Below are 8,047 nucleotides of genomic sequence, written 5' to 3'. Positions count from 1 at the left end.
AAATATTAAATTTTTTAATTTAATATAATTTTATATAACAATAAAATAAATGAAAAACATTTTACCTGCGAAGTGCGATTGTTATATAGCTAAGATACATTTTTTCATGTCAAATATTTATTACACATACCTGTAAAAGATAGAAAATAAATTATTAGTTAAAATTTTAATTATATATTTTATAATTAATATTTTTTAATATATTTAATTACATGTATTTTTAAATTTAGTATTTATTATGTTTAACAAATTCATTTTAAATTAATTAATACTAAATATAGGCTTTTAAACAATTATCAAGCAGCTGCGAAGCTAAGTAAATTCATGGAATTCTCGGAAAGTCGTCTAAATATTTCGTGACATTAGCCATTGTGAGCACAACGCAAAACGGCCGCTGACCCCTTGCCATTGACCATTGACCAAAAAAGTACCAAAGTCAAGTCGTCGGGTTATGATAACATTTAGTTTTGTCTCAAAACGTAACTACAGTTTTTTGTGTAAAATTATAGGCCCACGTGCCTAATTTCGGAAGCAGTAAAAACACAGAGCAGTTCGCTTTTAATGTTTACAACCAATAAAAAGCCTACTTCTGTTTCTTTAAACTTTAGGTTAAAACTAAAAATAGAAAAAAAACTGTTTATTTTGTTAACAACTTTAACGGATTAAGACATAACTAATGTAACTGAATTTGGTTGTTAACAACTTTTTAATTTCGTACTAACTAAACAATGTTTTTACACAAGACAAATTTTTGTTACAGTGGTGGCCAAAACTATTGAGCCCACTTTAAGCACAACATGCATGTGCATGAGTATAACAAATCAATGCATAAAATGAAAGAAAAAAATTATTTATTAAAAATTTTTAAAAATATTATATTTACGTGTTTTTGTGAATGAGAAAATTGCAAAGTTTGATTTTCAGATTTATTTACAATTAAAATTCAAGGTTACAAACTTGTTTATGTTCGCTTTGTTTTCCAAAATAATTGCCAAAATGCGTTTTGATTTTAATCAAAACAGTATAAATGGAAAATTTTTAACAGGAAATTACCACACTTAAATCAAAATAAAACAAAAAACATATTTCCAAATACTACATTTACTTAAATTAGGCACGAAAACGTTTTTGGCCAAATCATTGCTTAAATAAATATTTATAAAAATTTTTAATTTTTGCTACTGACCAAATTTCATTGATAAAAAGAATTCAAAATTCGTGATATTTTTATTATAATAAAGACTTAAACTGTTTAAATTTAAACGGAACAATTAAATTATGTCATAAATAATTCTAACAATATTCAAGAATTTTACCTGAAGCGGTTACTCAACCCAAATTCGTACCAAAAATAAACCTTCATCAAAAAAATTTATTAGATTTGAGTAAAGTTTCGACAAAGAAGAGTAAAAATAAAGGAAAAGTAAATATTCTGTATATATTTTATTTAAGTTTAGCGAAGCTTCTTATGATAATATGTAACGTCTTATATTTGACACGTAAATGGACGGATAACTCAAGGAAGTGCAACAATTGTATTAAATAACAATTTTTTATATTATTATTATCAAATAATAGGCTATAAATATACTCCGACCTAAAAGATCTATTGTGTGCCGAAAAGCCCAACTAAAACAGTTCTAGACATTTTAAAAATCTTGTTATTGCTGTGGTCTTAATTTTACTTAATTTTATTTGGGACCAAGATCCCGCTTCTAAGGTAGTTAAGTCTATGTCTTCTCACCGTTGGACAGTTGCATAGAACATACTTTAATATTTCTTTTTTCTCAAGACAGAGTCGACAGGAATCACCTTCTTCCTTATTTTTTGTATTAATAATTTCTTTTTTATTATTATTATTTATATAGGTTAATTAAATTTAAAAATTTAACTTTATACATTAATTATAAATAAGTATAACTAACCTAACTAAATTGACATAATTAGTTTTTAATTATTCATTATACGATTATGGCTTTCACCGTCAATCGGAATAATCCGTAGACAGCAATATTAAAATTCTCATTAACTTTAATATTATATTACTCCATATTTTAGAATACATTTGTGTAAGTGTAATACTTTTAATATAAATTAGTAAACTTTTATATATTTTTTTTTTCTTTTTCAGAACAACAAGAAATTATTTGCGTGATCGAATATATTTAGATTAATAAATACAATACTTTAGTATGAATTTGTAATCAAATTTTATAATAATTATTGTGAAATCAAGAGTAGTTTTCAAACTGCTGCTCCAGAAGGAAAGACCAAAGAATAAGTAATTAAATTCTTTCAAACAAATACTGCCTGTAATCAGTAATGAATTATTCTACCTGACTATATGCTAAGAGTAAGAGTTTAAGAATACTATGTGTATAAAAAAAAAAAAGTTCCCCTGGGAACGTACTGGATTGATTGATTGATTGATGTGTATAAAATATGTTGCAGATTGAGTTTGAATGTCAATCGGAAGAAGTTAGAAAGTATATATATTGAGTAGGCTATAGTGATAGTGTTCAAGTTACTCTATTTCTTGTGAAAATATCCATACTGGGTATATAGCAATATTAAAGACTGGTATAGTTTACACAATTACACAAACGAGAGAGAGAGTGCGCTTTTTTAAATAATAATTATAAAATAATTAATATTTTTAACTAATATTTTTATTTTAAATTTCATATTCACTACATTTAGTAAAGCTATTTTAATCTTCAGTACTAATATCATATTAAAAATAATTATAAAATGGAATTTAAACTATATACTAGTACTAGTATTTGAACTCAACTTATAAGTCTATCTTTCACATTATTAGTGAGTAAGGGATCGTGCAGTGCGACCTGAAAGATCTATTGTGCCCCTTTGTCGGGTTAGAGTATTTCTTCAAGTCCGATTTCTTTAATGAAAGACAGTATGGATCCTATCTTATCCAGTCTTGAATCCTTGTGATCCATGAAATACCCTCCTAGGTGTTTCTTTCGCTTTCATTAACTTCTTTCACATAGAAGCTAATGATATCAAAAATGCAAAAAACTATATTTATAAATTAAAGTAATAAAATTAAATCCATGAATATATTTAGTTAATAATCATCAGGTATGAGGATTACAAAATTTAATCTTCATAATTTTTATCATTATTATATTATTATTGTTTTCTGCTTTATTTTGTTGGATTTTGTTGCAGTTTAAAATTAATTTGTGGCACCACTTTTGCTTTTGAGTGCACAAACATTAATTAAATTATGTCAAAACTTTTTTCTTTATTTTCATATATTTTTGATTTAAAATTATCTAATCGCGGATTAAAGTGGCAGCAGCAGTTTGTTTAATTGTGGTCAAATCAGTTAACTCCAAAAATAAAAAAAAAGGTTACAAAAAAAAATATTATCGCAATCTGAAGTGACGGTAGTCGCATTCGCATGATGACAGTTGCTTTGGGCTTGGAAAATAGGCGGCGACAATAGAAACAATAATTTTGGACATTATGCCATGAAGGAAAGTTTATTCAAAAATAGTGCTTCATTATCAAGCTTAATATGATTAAATTTATTATTTTATTGTATCTTTTAAGGTTTTATATCATTATAATATTTTTGATTTCATTCGGGCTTGATTATGTATGCAATCTTCTTATTTCAAATTAATTTTTTTTTTTTTGGCTTATATACAGTTAAACTTAAATTTATGTGTTAATGGTAGAAATTAAGAGCTTGGGAATCAAAGAGTAAATATATTTGAATATTTCAATTTTTACCAAAAAATATTTTTTACCAAAAAAAAAAAAATTAATTTACATAAATGAAAAAGAAATAAACATAAAAAATACATTTTCAAAAACTTTTCCACAGAGGTGAAAAATATTTTAGATATTTTTTTTATTGCGGTTGCATTTTTGTATAATTTTTATGTATACCAAAAGACATATAAACGAAAGATAAATATTTATGGATTTGTTGGTAGATAAAAACAATTAATGAAATTTTATAAATAACAAGTGCGAATTTGTTGGTATTAAAAATGTATAAAATACAAACAAAAAATGTATATTGCATTTTTTTTACTTATTTATTATTTTTCACTAGAAAATGCAAAGTTTACTTTAAAATGAAAAATTTTAATCTTGTAGATACACAAAAATTATAAATCTAGAAATTCTATAGTCTTAGTATGGAAAATTGAAAAAACTCATTCTGCGTCTTCTTAATTAGAAAAACCATGCAAGGTGAGTATACGTTCCATCCCTTAGTCAAAATAAGCATTACCCAAGAGTGCAAGTCTCTTGAGGCATGGTATTTTTTATTTTATTTTATTATTTATTTTTTATACTTAAAATTTTGTATCAAAAACAAGGAGCTAAATATATTTAAGTATTTTCAGTTACATATATTCAAAAATCTTTTGCATTTCTATATATATGATTGACAGATACCATTTTGCTTCACCACAATTATTTAACAATTATCGCTACTTGCTATAAATATTACATTCTTACCAATTTAAGTTAGGTCCTTTAGATAGGTTAGATCCAGAGGTCAAGGTCAAAGTGGTTTATTGATTGCAGTGAATGATCAGCAGATACCATTTTGCTTCACCACAATTATTCCATTTAACAATTATCACTACTTGCTATAAATATCACATTCTTATCAATATAAGTTAGGCCCTTTAGATAGGTTAGATCCAGAAGTCAAGGTCAAAGTGGTTTATTGATTGCAGTGAATGATCAGCAGATACCATTTTGCTTCACCACATTTATTCCATTTAACAATTATCGTTTTTTGCTATAAATATCACATTCTTACCAATAAAAGTAAGGCCCTTTAGATAGGTTAGATTCAGAGGTCAAGGTCAAAGTAGTTAATTGATTGCAGTGGATAATCAACAGATACCAGTCTACTTTACCACAACTATTCCACTTAACAATTATCGCTATTTGCTATACATACCACATCCAATATAATTTTGGCCCTTTAGACATATTAGATTCATTTAGTTGCCTTTATGTAATTTAAAGAGTTTGTTATTCCCGCATATGACACTCAAGAAAATACTTCCCTAAACATTTGATTTTCTTATTAGCCATAGCTAGGCAGTCATATAGAATGAATGTAATTATCTCTTCTCTACCCAAATTTTTGCTACTACTACAATAAATGTAAAATCGTAATATTGCTTTTAATTAAGACTTTTAAAACCAAAACTATTTTTTAATTTTCATAAAATTATTTTTTGAATATAAAAAATTTAACCTTCTTATATACCATAAATGACTCCTTTTACAATACAATAATGTATACTAGTTAATCAAAAATTTATAAATTAATAACAATTTTGATTTTGAATGCAATTATTGCAAAAAGTTGAATCTTTTTTTTATTTTTTGCATAATCTTTGATTAATTTACGCGATTTTTATTTGAAAATAATTGATAAATTACTTTTTTATATCAAGCATTAATTAATAATGACCATGAACTTTTGAATTAAAAGCTTCATTTTGGGTGTTAAGTTCGGTGATTCCTATTATATATGCAACTATTATATCCAGAATAATTAATTAATTTTTTAAGACATTATATATTAAATTCAATAGAATTTTGTTGGTTGTCAGTAAAAAAATTTTGGCTTCATCTGTAGTCAAACACATTTCAGTGTTCATTACTACGTACTAAATGCAGCCTTTAGCAATTTTATTATGTTGAAGTACTTAAGCTACTTATTATTTTGATACGACTAATACGAAACTCGTGCTTAAACACTAAACAAAAGTCATAAAAGCTTTTATATACACTTTTTTGTGTTTCTAGAGGCGATTGACCCACTTTAAAGTCGACGCTTTGCTTGATTTCTGTGGAGTGAACATTTCCCAGTAAAATAATCTAAGTAGTATTATTTATTTTTATTTATTTTCATTTTATACAAAACATAATATTTTTACAAATTTATTACACTGCACATAGCCTATTTAATATTTACCCGTAAGTATTTGTATCATTTTTCTGTCTTTTCATTTTACAAGTGATAAGCTACGATGAAAGTTAATACTATTGTTAAATATTATTTCTTTCCTTTCAATTTTAAACTACAAACATAAAACAAAATAATCAACTATTTACAAAGTAAAATGTGCTACATTTTGAAGATAGTCAACTACTTCTGCTAATGTAAAAGTCAACAGTGCATTCAGTCCACACAACAACACAGCAACATTCAGTCAACAATAATCAATTCATTTCCATATTCTAGTGGCTGCTCTAATTTCATGTCATTAATTCGAGAATAATTGTTTAACAAATTTTAAATAGTATCTATCATCATATAGTGGTTAGAAATGTTCACGTGTATCTTTTCACAGCTTTTACACAGTACAACAACAAAACCTTAAGCGCTAAAATATTTGCTGAAATTACAGAAATAAACAGTCGTTAACCTTAGCAGTTTGAGGTTTTTTACATTCAACGTTTAACGTTTTTGTTCTCAATTTTTAAAACTTTAGAAATAAAATAAATAAAAATAAAATAAAAATCATTAATTTATTTAAACTGTTTTTTATCTTTTTGTCTAGTATGTTTGTTTGATAAATTAATGTGACTTAACAAGGTTAATTTAAAGCTCTGCTTTACCGTTATAATACAGGTCAAGTTTGAAGTTCGCAAAAATGTTGCACTTCATTTTTGTAATTAAAATTTCGTTTTTAAAAATATTAGAAAGTTATACGGGTTCTAAATAGTTTTTAAGTAATAAAAGTTAAAGTATCTTCTCGATATTTGAAAGAACCCATCAGAATATATTTGAAAAAAAAAACAAAAACAAGTAAACACTTCGTTTCTGATACCATAACACAGAAGATACTTAATCCTAAATAATCACTTTCACTAATCATTTTAGGGAACACTTCCTATCACTAACAAATTTTAATATGAGGTACCATAAAATATGCTTTAATTAATAAAAGAACAAAATAAAAAGTAGTATGATGAAATCAGAACACTAAATAAATGTCTTATTCATTGTTATACATATTTGAAAGTAAGATCATCCTGATCAGTTCCTGTATCTCCCATTGGAGCATTAGATCGCCAATGAAAGAAAGATATTCTTTGGAAAACTATGAAAATGGTCGAAAACACACTTCTTCGCCCTTTTCCTTCTTCTCTTTTTCTCTCTCTGTCTATATTTCGCTCTCCTTATGTTTTTCCCTCCATAACTCTATTTCTTTGACTTCCATTAATAAGGAGAACTAGATAAATTTCTTAGTATCTAATTTGCCCTGCATATTGTCTAATATGATTGCTATTATTAAGTTGCCAAAACATTCCCGAAAGAGTGATCCTATATTTTTACTAAGTCACTGTTGAAAGTTCTTAAGTTATTCTTAAGATAATCAATAAAGCTGGTCTGCTTTTTTGCATCCCTCTAAGTAGGCATGTAATTTAGCATGATTGCTAACATTAATTTGTCAACAGTCTTCCGAAAGGCTCATTCCCGAAAGAGTGATCCCATATTTTTACTAAGACACTGTTGAAAGTTCTTAAGTTATTCTTAAGATAATCAATAAAGCTGGTCTGCTTTTTTGCATCCCTCTAAGTAGGCATGTAATTTAACATGATTGCTAACATTAATTTATTAACAGTCTTCCGAAAGACTCATCTCGTGCTCTTATCAAATATTGTCAAAGATTCTTTAGCTATTATATATTTTGTCCCTAGGTGAGCGCATTATTTAATTTGAGCATACTTTTTTAGATGCCTTAAACAAAGAACGTAATTTGACATGAAAGTATGTTTCAGTGTTTTTATCAAACCACTGTTATAGATTTTAGAGCCATGGTATTTTTGCATACAATATAACAGTGATCTGCACTCACTGAATCTTACTTACAGCGACTACTAGCTTTTTGCAGACATCATAAAATGAAGTAAAGAAAAAAATGTTGTTCAAATGATAAAGTGATTGTTCAAGTGGAGGACTGTTTTGAGAACAAAGACATATCTCTATACAAAAAAAATATAAAAAAGTTAGAAGAGCATTGGAAGTGTT

Source organism: Teleopsis dalmanni, chromosome 1 (assembly GCF_002237135.1).
Source record: "Teleopsis dalmanni isolate 2A chromosome 1, ASM223713v2, whole genome shotgun sequence".
Classification (NCBI taxonomy): domain Eukaryota; kingdom Metazoa; phylum Arthropoda; class Insecta; order Diptera; family Diopsidae; genus Teleopsis; species Teleopsis dalmanni.
This window is presented reverse-complemented; position numbering follows the sequence as displayed.